This window comes from Aedes albopictus, chromosome 2, assembly GCF_035046485.1.
Source record: "Aedes albopictus strain Foshan chromosome 2, AalbF5, whole genome shotgun sequence".
NCBI classification, from domain to species: Eukaryota; Metazoa; Arthropoda; class Insecta; order Diptera; family Culicidae; genus Aedes; species Aedes albopictus.
This window is the reverse complement of record NC_085137.1, coordinates 445,108,700-445,123,889: the sequence shown is the minus strand read 5'-3', so window position 1 is coordinate 445,123,889 and position 15,190 is coordinate 445,108,700. Positions and strand designations below refer to the sequence as shown.

Sequence of the window (15,190 nt, the reverse complement as noted above, 5' to 3'; positions counted from 1 at the left end):
TTTTGGAAAAATAATTTGATTAAGTAGTAGGTAGTGCGTCACCATGCGACTTGGGAGAACTTGGTGAACCAGATTTGATTGTGATTGAACGCAAGAATGACTTAAACATGATCTACTTTGAAGTTTTAAGAAAAATCATTTGATTAAATAGTAGGTAGTGCGTCACCATGCGACTTGGGAGAACTTGGTGAACCAGGTTTGATTGTGATTATACGCAAGAATGACTTAAACATGATCTACTTTAAAGTTTTTGGAAAAATAATTTGATTAAATAGTAGGTAGTGCGTCACCATGCGACTTGGGAGAACTTGGTGAACCAGATTTGATTGTGATTAAACGCAAGAATGACCTAAACATGATCTACTTTGAAGTTTTAAGAAAAATCATTTGATTAAATAGTAGGTAGTGCGTCACCATGCGACTTGGGAGAACTTGGTGAACCAGATTTGATTGTGATTGAACGCAAGAATGACTTAAACATGATCTACTTTGAAGTTTTAAGAAAAATCATTTGATTAAATAGTAGGTAGTGCGTCACCATGCGACTTGGGAGAACTTGGTGAACCAGGTTTGATTGTGATTATACGCAAGAATGACTTAAACATGATCTACTTTAAAGTTTTTGGAAAAATAATTTGATTAAATAGTAAGTAGTGCGTCACCATGCGACTTGGGAGAACTTGGTGAACCAGATTTGATTGTGATTAAACGCAAGAATGACTTAAACATGATCTACTTTAAAGTTTTTGGAAAAATAATTTGATTAAGTAGTAGGTAGTGCGTCACCATGCGACTTGGGAGAACTTGGTGAACCAGATTTGATTGTGATTAAACGCAAGAATGACCTAAACATGATCTACTTTGAAGTTTTAAGAAAAATCATTTGATTAAATAGTAGGTAGTGCGTCACCATGCGACTTGGGAGAACTTGGTGAACCAGGTTTGATTGTGATTATACGCAAGAATGACTTAAACATGATCTACTTTAAAGTTTTTGGAAAAATAATTTGATTAAATAGTAAGTAGTGCGTCACCATGCGACTTGGGAGAACTTGGTGAACCAGATTTGATTGTGATTAAACGCAAGAATGACTTAAACATGATCTACTTTAAAGTTTTTGGAAAAATAATTTGATTAAGTAGTAGGTAGTGCGTCACCATGCGACTTGGGAGAACTTGGTGAACCAGATTTGATTGTGATTGAACGCAAGAATGACTTAAACATGATCTACTTTGAAGTTTTAAGAAAAATCATTTGATTAAATAGTAGGTAGTGCGTCACCATGCGACTTGGGAGAACTTGGTGAACCAGGTTTGATTGTGATTATACGCAAGAATGACTTAAACATGATCTACTTTAAAGTTTTTGGAAAAATAATTTGATTAAATAGTAGGTAGTGCGTCACCATGCGACTTGGGAGAACTTGGTGAACCAGATTTGATTGTGATTAAACGCAAGAATGACCTAAACATGATCTACTTTGAAGTTTTAAGAAAAATCATTTGATTAAATAGTAGGTAGTGCGTCACCATGCGACTTGGGAGAACTTGGTGAACCAGATTTGATTGTGATTGAACGCAAGAATGACTTAAACATGATCTACTTTGAAGTTTTAAGAAAAATCATTTGATTAAATAGTAGGTAGTGCGTCACCATGCGACTTGGGAGAACTTGGTGAACCAGGTTTGATTGTGATTATACGCAAGAATGACTTAAACATGATCTACTTTAAAGTTTTTGGAAAAATAATTTGATTAAATAGTAAGTAGTGCGTCACCATGCGACTTGGGAGAACTTGGTGAACCAGATTTGATTGTGATTAAACGCAAGAATGACTTAAACATGATCTACTTTAAAGTTTTTGGAAAAATAATTTGATTAAGTAGTAGGTAGTGCGTCACCATGCGACTTGGGAGAACTTGGTGAACCAGATTTGATTGTGATTAAACGCAAGAATGACCTAAACATGATCTACTTTGAAGTTTTAAGAAAAATCATTTGATTAAATAGTAGGTAGTGCGTCACCATGCGACTTGGGAGAACTTGGTGAACCAGGTTTGATTGTGATTATACGCAAGAATGACTTAAACATGATCTACTTTAAAGTTTTTGGAAAAATAATTTGATTAAATAGTAAGTAGTGCGTCACCATGCGACTTGGGAGAACTTGGTGAACCAGATTTGATTGTGATTAAACGCAAGAATGACTTAAACATGATCTACTTTAAAGTTTTTGGAAAAATAATTTGATTAAGTAGTAGGTAGTGCGTCACCATGCGACTTGGGAGAACTTGGTGAACCAGATTTGATTGTGATTGAACGCAAGAATGACTTAAACATGATCTACTTTAAAGTTTTAAGAAAAATCATTTGATTAAATAGTAGGTAGTGCGTCACCATGCGACTTGGGAGAACTTGGTGAACCAGGTTTGATTGTGATTATACGCAAGAATGACTTAAACATGATCTACTTTAAAGTTTTTGGAAAAATAATTTGATTAAGTAGTAGGTAGTGCGTCACCATGCGACTTGGGAGAACTTGGTGAACCAGATTTGATTGTGATTAAACGCAAGAATGACCTAAACATGATCTACTTTGAAGTTTTAAGAAAAATCATTTGATTAAATAGTAGGTAGTGCGTCACCATGCGACTTGGGAGAACTTGGTGAACCAGGTTTGATTGTGATTATACGCAAGAATGACTTAAACATGATCTACTTTAAAGTTTTTGGAAAAATAATTTGATTAAATAGTAAGTAGTGCGTCACCATGCGACTTGGGAGAACTTGGTGAACCAGATTTGATTGTGATTAAACGCAAGAATGACTTAAACATGATCTACTTTAAAGTTTTTGGAAAAATAATTTGATTAAGTAGTAGGTAGTGCGTCACCATGCGACTTGGGAGAACTTGGTGAACCAGATTTGATTGTGATTGAACGCAAGAATGACTTAAACATGATCTACTTTAAAGTTTTAAGAAAAATCATTTGATTAAATAGTAGGTAGTGCGTCACCATGCGACTTGGGAGAACTTGGTGAACCAGGTTTGATTGTGATTATACGCAAGAATGACTTAAACATGATCTACTTTAAAGTTTTTGGAAAAATAATTTGATTAAATAGTAGGTAGTGCGTCACCATGCGACTTGGGAGAACTTGGTGAACCAGATTTGATTGTGATTAAACGCAAGAATGACCTAAACATGATCTACTTTGAAGTTTTAAGAAAAATCATTTGATTAAATAGTAGGTAGTGCGTCACCATGCGACTTGGGAGAACTTGGTGAACCAGGTTTGATTGTGATTATACGCAAGAATGACTTAAACATGATCTACTTTAAAGTTTTTGGAAAAATAATTTGATTAAATAGTAAGTAGTGCGTCACCATGCGACTTGGGAGAACTTGGTGAACCAGATTTGATTGTGATTAAACGCAAGAATGACTTAAACATGATCTACTTTAAAGTTTTTGGAAAAATAATTTGATTAAGTAGTAGGTAGTGCGTCACCATGCGACTTGGGAGAACTTGGTGAACCAGATTTGATTGTGATTGAACGCAAGAATGACTTAAACATGATCTACTTTAAAGTTTTAAGAAAAATCATTTGATTAAACAGTAGGTAGTGCGTCACCATGCGACTTGGGAGAACTTGGTGAACCAGGTTTGATTGTGATTATACGCAAGAATGACTTAAACATGATCTACTTTAAAGTTTTTGGAAAAATAATTTGATTAAATAGTAGGTAGTGCGTCACCATGCGACTTGGGAGAACTTGGTGAACCAGATTTGATTGTGATTAAACGCAAGAATGACCTAAACATGATCTACTTTGAAGTTTTAAGAAAAATCATTTGATTAAATAGTAGGTAGTGCGTCACCATGCGACTTGGGAGAACTTGGTGAACCAGATTTGATTGTGATTGAACGCAAGAATGACTTAAACATGATCTACTTTGAAGTTTTAAGAAAAATCATTTGATTAAATAGTAGGTAGTGCGTCACCATGCGACTTGGGAGAACTTGGTGAACCAGGTTTGATTGTGATTATACGCAAGAATGACTTAAACATGATCTACTTTAAAGTTTTTGGAAAAATAATTTGATTAAGTAGTAAGTAGTGCGTCACCATGCGACTTGGGAGAACTTGGTGAACCAGATTTGATTGTGATTAAACGCAAGAATGACTTAAACATGATCTACTTTAAAGTTTTTGGAAAAATAATTTGATTAAGTAGTAAGTAGTGCGTCACCATGCGACTTGGGAGAACTTGGTGAACCAGATTTGATTGTGATTGAACGCAAGAATGACTTAAACATGATCTACTTTAAAGTTTTAAGAAAAATCATTTGATTAAATAGTAGGTAGTGCGTCACCATGCGACTTGGGAGAACTTGGTGAACCAGGTTTGATTGTGATTATACGCAAGAATGACTTAAACATGATCTACTTTAAAGTTTTTGGAAAAATAATTTGATTAAGTAGTAAGTAGTGCGTCACCATGCGACTTGGGAGAACTTGGTGAACCAGATTTGATTGTTATTAAACGCAAGAATGACTTAAACATGATCTACTTTGAAGTTTTAAGAAAAATCATTTGATTAAATAGTAGGTAGTGCGTCACCATGCGACTTGGGAGAACTTGGTGAACCAGGTTTGATTGTGATTATACGCAAGAATGACTTAAACATGATCTACTTTAAAGTTTTTGAAAAGATAATTTGATTAAGTAGTAAGTAGTTCGTCACCATGCGACTTGGGAGAACTTGATGAACCAGATTTGATTGTGATTAAACGCAAGAATGACTTAAACATGATCTACTTTAAAGTTTTTGGAAAACTAATTAGATTAAATAGTAAATAGTGCGTCACCATGCGACTTAGGAGAACTTGGTGAACCAGATTTGATTATTTGTGATTCAACGCAAGTATCACTTAAATGTAATCTAGTTCAAAGTTTTAGGAAAAATAATTTGTTTAGAGAAGTAGTAATGCGTCACCATGCGACTTGGGAGAATTTGGTGAACCAGATTTGATTGGTTGTGATTAAGCGCAAGAACCTCTTATAATCTACTTCAATGTTTTTGGAAACATAATTTGATTACAGAAGTAGTAATGCGTCACCTCGCGACTTGGGAGAACTTGGTGAACCAGATTTGATTGTGATTAAACGCAAGAATGACTTAAACATGATCTACTTATAGTTTTTGGAAAAATAAATAGTTTAAAGAAGTTATAATGCGTCACTTTGCGACTTTGGAGAACTTGGTGAACCAGTTTTGATTATTTGTAATTAAACGCAAGAACCACTTATAATTTATTTCAAAGTTGTGGGAGAAAACATTATTTAAAAAGTAAACATGCATGAATCACTTACGAACTGTGGTGAACCTACCTTTGATTTTTCGGATTTTTGTTTTAAGTACAACAGAGCACCCCCACCCCACGATTCTTTTTATTACTTATAAACATTTATAATTATAACAGTTATATAAGGATTCTGTCGAACCAGTCCAACGCTGAAGGTGGCCAGGATGGGGATGTCAATGATAGTGTTCGCCATGTGAGTAAATTGATAACTGGAAAAATAAATATTGAACATCCATGATTTCTAAAAGAAATTGTAAGAAATTGAAAAAAATGGTAAACATTGGAACGAGACCCGTTTTTCCAACGATTAACAATATAAATGAAAAATACAAACAATCTGTTGGGATTATAGACGCTATAGATACCATAGACTCGCGGGAGCGAAGACAACTGTAGCCAAACGAACTGTCATCATGGAATCATCACTTGACCATTGCTTGCCTTATCTTTCTGAACAGTACTCTCAAAGTGGAATCTAGCCATTAATGGCTAATTCAAGCCCTCTAGTTTGTCTATGGCGCAATCACAGCGTTCGTATCGTTGTTAGTCCTGTTTGAAGTTTGTTTACTACCACCTGGTGAGCGCTTGACGAAGCACAGCGGACATTCTGGAAGGATCCTTGATGAAATTTCTAAAGGAAATCCTGGACGAATCCCTGAAGGAATCCCTGAATAAACCCTTGCAGAAATACCTGGTGGAACCCCAGAAGGAAACTCTTAGAAGGATCCCTAATTGAACTCCTTGAAAAATTTCTAAAGGAACTCTTTTAATAAGCAATTAAGCAGCTTCTGAAGGAATCCTTGAAGGAAATACTGAAATAAACTGGATTAAACCTCATTAAGGAATCTCTGGAGAAACAACAAACTCCTGAAGGAATCCATGCAAGAATGAATGTACTCCTGGACGAAATCGTTATCATTTTTTGCAAAAATCCATTCATGAAATCCAGGAGGAACCCCTGATGGAACTCCTGAAGGAATTTTAAAAAGGACTCCTTGACGAAGCCCTGGTTCCTCGGGTGATGTGGGGATCGACCCACTAAAAACTCATTCTCTCTCTTCCTTACCTTCGCGGTACGCCCGTTAGGGATGACTTCGAGAAGGGGGGACCGTACATGAGTACACTCTAATAGTAAGCGTTCCACCAGCTACCGCCTTAAGTTGTTCACTCTCCCCTGGAGGCTCGGGTCCTGGCTAGTACTTAGACTACCCATTGAACTCAAGCTCCTGGATGGGGAAGGGGGGCCAACTCAACAAGCTGTTGTTCGGCTCGCCATTTACTCTGTAGTTCAAGTACGATTCGAGAAACCGTGGAAGTAACGGAGTCCCACTTGTCCGCCCCCATACACATCCTTTCAACAATGTTGTCAGGCGTGATATCTCTACCGCATACCTCCTGCATACTCGACCTTTGCTCCACGAAACGTGGACATTCGAAGAGCACATGCTCCGCGGTCTCGTCGCAGTCTGCACACTCCGGACATGCGGGGGAGCCCTGTAGGAAATCTAGAAGGAATCGCTAAAAGAACTACTGAAGGAATCCCTGAAAGAACTCCAGAAGAAGTTCCTGAAGGAACTCCTGAAGAAATACACAAAAGAACTCCTAGAAGAATTCCTGAAGATCCCTTATGGGACTTCTGGAGGAATCCCTGAAGGAACTCCAGGAGGAATCATTGCAGGAATTCCATGAAGGGACTCCTGCAAGGATCTCCTCCAAGGAACTCCTTGATAAATCTCTGAAGGAACTACTGGATTAAACCTTGTAGAAACCCCTGAAGTAATCTCTGAAGGAACTCTTGGGTAAATTCCAGAAGGGTCTCCTGGAGGAATCCCAGAAAGGTCTCCTGGAGGAATCCCAGAAAGGTCTCCTGGAGGAATCCGAGAAGGAACTCGTGGGAGGATTTCTGATGCAACTTCTGAAGATATCCTTAAAACAAAGGCGCATTTTTTTTATTACCGTACGGGATTGGGCCGAAGGGTCCCAGATTTTCATGAAACTTTTTCCACAGGCAGGGCTCATAGATATATGAACAAAAAAAATCAGAAAAATTCAGGGTCGCCAATTTTCCCGGAAAACTCAGGTGGAAATTCGTTGTTTTCCCCTGACACTACTTACTTTGAAAAGTCATAACTCAAGAACGAAGCATCATAGATCATTGAATCAGTTTTTTTTGTAGAAAATGAAAATAAATTTTCTCAGAAGTCCAAAAAAATATGAACTGGAAAAAGTTTTCCACAAAATTTTCCACAGTTGAGAAAATTTGTAAAGAAAATCCGGAAAAACAATGCCCGACCCGAACTCGTAAAAAAATATTTAAAAAAAATTGAGAAGGTTATTCCATAAACTTTAATCGCTGATATTTTTGGAATGCACTTTTTTATCGTTTTTGAATTATGGCCAATTTTGTTCAAAAATGTCCAAATGTATCATATAAGCCTTTTCTTTGAAAAATCATAACTCAAGAACGAAGCATCGTAGAAACAAAGTTTTTTTTTAGAAAATGAAAGCAAATTTTCTCAGGAATCAAAAAAATATATAAAAAGGAAAAAGGTTTCCACGAAATTTTCCACCGTTGAGGAAATTCATAAAGAAAAGCCGAAAAAAATATGTCCGAACATCGCGGGAAATTTTCAAAAAAAATATTTTTGAGAAGGTATTTTCATAAGCTGAAATCAAGGCTGAAATTTTCGGAATGCACTTGGTTTTCGTTCTTGAGTTATGGCCAATAGGCTCCTAAAAGCCTATCTCAATTTTTGCATAAGTAGATCAAGCATTGATTAAAACGACATGTTTACTCATTTTTTAAGTATTTCTATTAGGTAAAGCCCATAAAATATATTTTCAAAAAATTTTAAATTTTTTGCAACACTCCTTGTTTAGCACTCAATGTCAAACAAGACCTGCTCATCATTATTTTACTTTCGAGTCTATTGACTATTCTGTCACTGTTTAAGTTCGGGAAAAATACCATTGAGATCAGAAAAGCATGCTCCTTCCTGTTATGCAGCAAAACCGAAATAATATTTTTCATTTTAGGATCTTATTATGTGAAAAATTACCATATGGTTATTTTTCACAAAATTTACCATAACTTGAGAAAGAAAAAAAAAAGTTCATTCCAAAAATTTTGATCGCTGAGCTTATGAAAAAAAAAAATTTCCGCGGGTTCGGGAATACTTTTTCCGGCTTTTCTTTTTGAATTTTCTCAACGGTAGAAAATGTTGTGGAAAACTTTTTTACTTCATATTTTTTTTATTCCTGAGAAAATTTGCTTTCATTTTCATTAAAAAACTTTGTTTCTATGATGCTTCATTCTTGAGTTATGATTTTTCAAAGAAAAGGCTTATATATGATACATTTGGACATTTTTCAACAAAATTAACGTTGAACCATTCGTCATTGAAATCATCGTCATCATCAAACATTTGAAAGCAGTTTTTTCGTTCAAATCAAACATTCTGGCAGCGAAAATGGATTCACTGCGTTTCACATGAGGAATGTAATGCAATGAATACATTTTCGTGGTCATTGTTTTGATTTACAACGAAAAAACTGCTTTTCTATTACCAAAATATGATGACGAATGCTTGAGCCTTAACCATACCGAAAAAAGTGCATTCCAAAAATTTCAGCGATTAAAGCTTATGAAAAAAACTTCCCAGAAATTTTTTTATTGAAAATTTTCCGCGAGTTTGGGTATTGTTTTTTCGGTTCTTCTTTACGAGTTTTCTCAACTGTGGAAAATTTTGTGGAAAACTTTTTCCACTTTATAGGTTTTTGGATTTCTGAGAAAATTTGCTTTTATTTTCTAAAAAAATACTTTGTTTCTATGATGCATCGTTCTTGAGTTGTGATTTTTCAAAGTAAGTAGTGTCAGGGGAAAACAAAGAATTTCCACCTGAGTTTTCCGGGTAAATAGGCGACCCTGAATTTTTCTCAATTTTTTTTGTTCATATATTCATGAGCCCAGCCTGTGGAAAAATTTTCATGAAAATCTGAAACCCTTCGGCCCAATTTTACGATAGTAAAAAAATGCTCAAAGAACACATGGAGGAACTCCTGTAGGAATTCCTGAAGGAACTCCTGGATACATTCAAGAAACTCTTGGAGGAACTCTAGAAGAAACCTTCAAGAGAATTCCCGGACAAAGCCATGTATGAAATCCAGTAGGAATCGCTGAAAGAACTCCTGAATGAATCCATGAAGAAACTGCAGAAACTCCTGAAAGTATTCCTGGAAGAATACCAGAATGAACTCCTGGACGAAGCCCTTAAGAATTTTCTGCAAAAATCCATGGAGGAACCCAGGAAAACCCCCATATGGAACTCCTGAAGAAATCTTTGAAAGGATTCTTGGATGGAGCCCTGTAGGAAATCCAGAAGGAATCGCTAAAAGAACTGTTGAAGAAATCTCTGAAGAAACACCAGAAGAAATCCCTCAAAGAACTGCTGGAGAAATTCCTTGAAGAACTCCTAGATGAATCCCTTCAGGAACTCCTGCAAAGATCGCTGATGGGACTACTGGAGAAATCGCGGAAGGAACTGAAGGATTAAACTATCCAAAAATTCCTGAAGCAAACCCACGGTGAGCCCCTGAAGGATCTACTGGAGGAATCCCTCCACTCCAGGAAGGATCCATAATGAAAGTCTTTGGAAATTAACGAAAAATCTCTTGGATTAAACCTTGAAGAAACTCTGTAAGAACTCCAGGAGGATTCATTGAAGGAACTTCTAGATGAATCCTTAAAGGAAATAGGTATTGTAATATTCCATGGATAAACTCCAGGATTCCCTGAAAGGACTCCTTTAGGATCCAAATGAAACCCCTTGGAAAATCTCTGGATTAAACCTTGAAGAAACTGCTGAAGGAATTTCTGAATGAACTCCTAGGTTAATCTCTGAAGGAACTTCTGGACGAATCCCTGAAGGAACTCCAGGAAGACCCCTGATACAACTTCTGACGATATCCCTGAAACAAAGAAAACCTGGAGAAATTCTTTTAGGAATTCCAGCAAGAATCCCGGCCATAAGAAACTCCCGGACGTGTCCCTTGAAAAATGTCTGCAATAATTCATGAAGGAACTAAGGAGAAATCTCTGAAGGAACTCCTGGAGGGATTCCAGAAGGAACCATTGAAAGAACTTCTGGACGAAGCCCTGTATAAAATCCAGAAGAATTCGCTGAAAGAACTCCTGAAGGAATCCCTGAAAAAACCATAAACGAATCCCTGAAACAGTTTCTGAACCCACTCCAGAAGAAATCACTGAAGAATCTCCTGGAGAAATCCTCGGAAAAGCTACTGGGGGAATCCCTGAAGGAACTCCAAGATTGAAATTTGATGGACCTCCTGGGTAAACAACTGAAGAAACTCCTGTAAGATTCTCTGGACGGATCCCTAATGGAGCTCCTTGAGAAATCCCAGAAGGAACTTTGGAAATCCCTGAGAAAATTTTTGGATGAAAAGTTGAAGGATTTCCTAGAGTAATCTCTATAGGAACTTCTGGAAGAACCCTTAGAAGAAATTTTTAGAGGTCTCATACAAAAAGTGTGACATAGGTGGGAAAGTGGTTGAAAATGACAATTTTTTGCCTGACATAATTTAGGACGATCTCCTAGGTGAAATCTTGAGGCAAATCATTAAGGAATCCATAAAAAAAACTCCAGGATTCGCTGAAGAAACTCTGGGTGAAGTCTTGAAGGAACTCTTGGAGTAATCTTAAAAACGCCTGAAAAAAATTCTAAAGAAACTTCTGGAAAAATCCCTAAAACTACTCCTGGTAGAATAACTCTAGAAGGAATCCTGGAGGAACCCAAAAAAAAATATTGAAAAAGCCATGAAGGAACCGCAGGAGAATGCTCTGAAAGACTCCCTGAAAAAACTACTGGAGGAGTCCCAGTAAGAACCCCTGAACGAACTCCTAGATGAAATATTGAATGAACTACTAAAGGAATCCCAAAAAAAATCCTGGAGAAATCCCTGAATAAACTGCAGGATGAATCCCTGAAGACTCCTGCAAGAACCAGTGGCGTCTCGTAACCTCACTTTTTACCTGTTCAACGACCCCTAAAAGTTGCATTTGTGGAGAATTGAGGATCAGAATCAAATTGAAATGGGCGGAAACGCCTATTATCGCCGTTTTCTACAAATAACAAGCCAATTTATTGTGAGAAATCAAGAATTTGCATTCGTTAAACAGGTAGTTTTGAGGTTAGGGAATTGCCACTGGGAAGATCCTGTAGGAATCTTTGAAAGAACTCCTAGAAGAAATCTCAGAAGGAAATATTTATAGGGACCCTGATGGAATCCCCGAAAAAATCCAGTAAGAACTCCTAGGCGATTCCTTGTAGGTACTTCAGAAGTAATCTTTTAAATGATCTCTGAAGGTACTCCTGGATTTACTGAAGGAGCTTCTAAAAGAATCTATGAATGAAACTCTGGAGGAATGCATTAATGAAATCCTGGGGGAATCTCTGAAGGAACTCCTGGAAGAATCGCTAAATAAATTATTGGAGGAATCCCTGGAGGAACACATGGAAGGATTCCTGAAGAAACTCTTGGACGAATAACTTCAGAAATGTCTGCATAATTAAATGAAGAGATTCCAGGAGGATTCTCTGATGGAACTCCGAAGGTACCCCAGATAGAACTCCTGATGGAATCGCTGAAAGAACTCCTGAAGAAATTCCTGTAGGAAGTGCAGAACGAATTCCTGAAACAACTCCAGATGGTATCTCAGAAGGAATCATAGAAGAAATCCTCGAAAGTAGAATGTCAAATCCATACAAACTCTCGTTCCAAACGAGCATGAGAGCAGTCAAAATTGGAACATGACGCCACTCTTTCTTTCCCCAAAGAACTCCTGGAAGGATTCCTGACTGAACTAGCGGAATTCCTGAATAAACCCTGCAGGAATCTCCGAACCAACTCCTGAAGAAACCCCCAAAGGAATGCCACAAAGAACTCCTGTGCGAATCCTTGGAGAAACAGGTGACAAATTGGTAGATTTTCCAATCTTCATGTCATAAACTGATTAGTGTCTATAAAAGCCGTGTAAAAATACAGAATAATTTGATTTGTGATCAGAGAGTTGTCGGGATCTATTCCTTCGGTAGCCTATTTTTGCCCCACTTTCCTTTCCCTATTCCTACCTACCTCGCTGCTGTGTGTTTTTTCGCCGTAGGAAGTTTGCTCCGTCCATAGGGAACCGCAACTGCAATGCGCTCCAACTATCAATCAGCCCGTCAGGTCAGGCTCGGGTGGTTTCCAACGAACGTTTGACCTCCATCAACGGTCCAAGGAACACTCCCAGCTCGAACAGGTGTAATCTTAAAATCCTTCGTTTTTCTACAAACAAAAAAACACAACAATACGGACAAAGCCGAAAATGAAGCTTTGTTTACCAATGGAAATCCAAATTTATCTGGATTTCTCAATAACTTATAGAAGCTAAATACAAACCTATTGAAAATTGTAACTCCAGTAGTAGTTTCTCCGCGGCCGACGAAGACCGGTGTTCCGGAACGCACCGTTTTTCTCACCAAATCTGTTTTTCACTTTTCCGTTCCTCCGTTCCCAATTTTGCTTCTTTTTTTTGTTTGCATTTTGACAGATGGGTAAGTAAACATAACTCCATGTATATTTGTGACGTCATACTTTGCCATGTATAGGAATAGGAAGAGAAACCATTATCGAGGCAGAAGTTTTCGGTCGAAAAAATGTATGGGAATTTGTACATTTCTAGATTGAGTTTAAATAAGGGCGAAAGTAACATGAGCGAGTTCTCTTCATCGACTCTCTTTTCTTCAAATTAAAGCGACAAGTTGCAAGTATGGTTGCACTTTTTGGTCATAAACCGCTAGGTTGCGATGCAATCTAGCGTCTAAGTGTAAAAAAAGTTCGATTGAATTTGCATCTTGTCACTCTAATTTGCAGAAGAGAGAGTCGATGAAGAGAACTCTCTCATGTTAATTTCGCCCTTATTTAAACTCAATCTAGATTTTTTCAAATATTTCAATTATCTCGAAATTTTGGCAAAAAATATTTGGTAACGCAGATTGATATTATTATGACCTACAACCTGTACCAAATATTTTTTCCGACAAAATGTTTTTTAAGTGAAAAAAACTCATTTTTGTTATTTTCTTCATACATTTTCAAATTGAAAAACTCCTGCTCACTAGCGCCATCTGTTGCAATTTCCGCCAAAGCTGGTAATCCATTAGTCGAAATCCAAAATTTCATAATTTTCGGAGTCCGGGAACTATTTTTAAAATGCATTTAAAGTTTGTATGGGGATTTTTTTTTGTTCGGATCGAACTGTCACTTTATCGACTGAACTGTCATTCTATCCACAAAAATGAAAACTGTTTTGTTAATTTAACCATGAAAACAAAGGTATTGGAATCCAATAAAATAACGTTATACTCAGAAAAATTAGCTCTTTTGAGTAGGCTATACAAAATAGCATTATTTTATTCACTAAATAACCCAATTTTCACGAAAATTTTGGTCAACAAGCCTGTCAATAAGGAATTTAGAAATATTATTTGCACAAACTCCACTCTTTAGTTTATACTGGTATAAAATAAAAATGATTTTATTTATTATGAACATTACTGTTATGAATTGACACACTGGGAAAAAAAATCTTCATTCCTTCTATGTGTTCGGGACATGGATTTTTGCAATGGGGGTAAACAAATGGGGGTAAACAAATGGGGGTAAACAAATGCAATAAGGGTTTAACAAATGTAGTGCGACTCATACTTTTGATGAGGCACCCCAAGTAACCAAAAGTTCCGCTTACCATGACAAAATGCACTTTCAAGTTCCGCGAAGTTCAGATAAAGTTCCAAACGGAACTTTCTGGCTGCTTAAGGTGAAACGGGACGCCGTGTTATTTTTCCTATCTTGCCTCTCTTTCTAACAATTTGCCTCGCGATTTTGAAGATGGTAATCTCGAGTTCTATTGCACTGAAGATGATGAAAAACAATCAGCATGTGCAGTGCAAGTGAGCATACACAATGATGGGTTTTTGTTGCAAAATATGAAGTAGAATCTGAGATTACCATCTTAGTAACAACAGAGCAATGGCGGATATTTACCCGACCGTCCCGTCCGCCCTTAAGAGGCTAACGATGAGCATTCCTGGAACTTCGGACACAAGTTCCGGCAAGGCTCATTGTTAGCCTCTTAAGCAGCCAGAAAGTTCCATTCGGAACTTTAAAGCTGCTTAAGATGCTACTCGGAACTTTGTCGGAACTTTCAAGTTCATAGAAGTTCAGTTCAGTAGCATTGTGTTTATTTCTTTTACAGAAAGCAACTGTTTAAGCATACACGAATAAAAGACAAATATGAAGTTATCAAATCAATGAATACTAGGCTTGAGCAAAAAAAAAATCGCCGCCCGTCGGATTCGAACCGATAGTTGCAGCGTGAGAACCCTATGCTCTACCACAGTACTACAGCTGCGATTGAGTGGACAGTAGGTAAAGTCTGACTTGAATCGATTTTCTGTCGGCAGCTAGTTTTGCACATTTGTACAGTAGTGAAGTTAGCTTGACTTTGTCAAGTGTTTTCAGCAGCGCAGCGGTAAGTCGGCAGGCTATCACGCAGGAGGATCCAGTTCAAATCTACATAGCAGCGACATGTTACTTACCTTACCGTTCAGGCTAAGGCCGGGGTGGCCTCTGCTGTACATAGTAGCCGCCTCCATTCCACTCGGTCCATGGCTGTTTGCCTCCAGTTCCGCACTCTGCGTAGGGTCCGCAGATCGTCCTCCACTTGGTTGACCCACCTAGCTCGCTGCGCACC

At 37.5% G+C, this 15,190-nt stretch overlaps 1 long non-coding RNA gene across 2 annotated transcripts; it reads right to left on the bottom strand.

The window, feature by feature from the left end:
• Window positions 1-4,528: 4,528 nt before the first annotated feature.
• On the bottom strand, window positions 4,529-13,596 carry LOC134288569 (uncharacterized). Of its 2 annotated transcripts, none has more exons than XR_009998023.1 (3): window positions 12,835-13,083; window positions 12,529-12,720; window positions 4,529-5,585 (listed from the first exon to the last, which is right to left on the bottom strand). It is a non-coding gene; the product is annotated as an uncharacterized LOC134288569 (long non-coding RNA). The 2 variants fall into 2 exon arrangements; XR_009998024.1 differs by adding an exon at window positions 13,526-13,596 and having other exon boundaries at window positions 4,536-12,720; window positions 12,835-13,028.
• Between the last annotated feature and the right edge of the window lie 1,594 nt (window positions 13,597-15,190).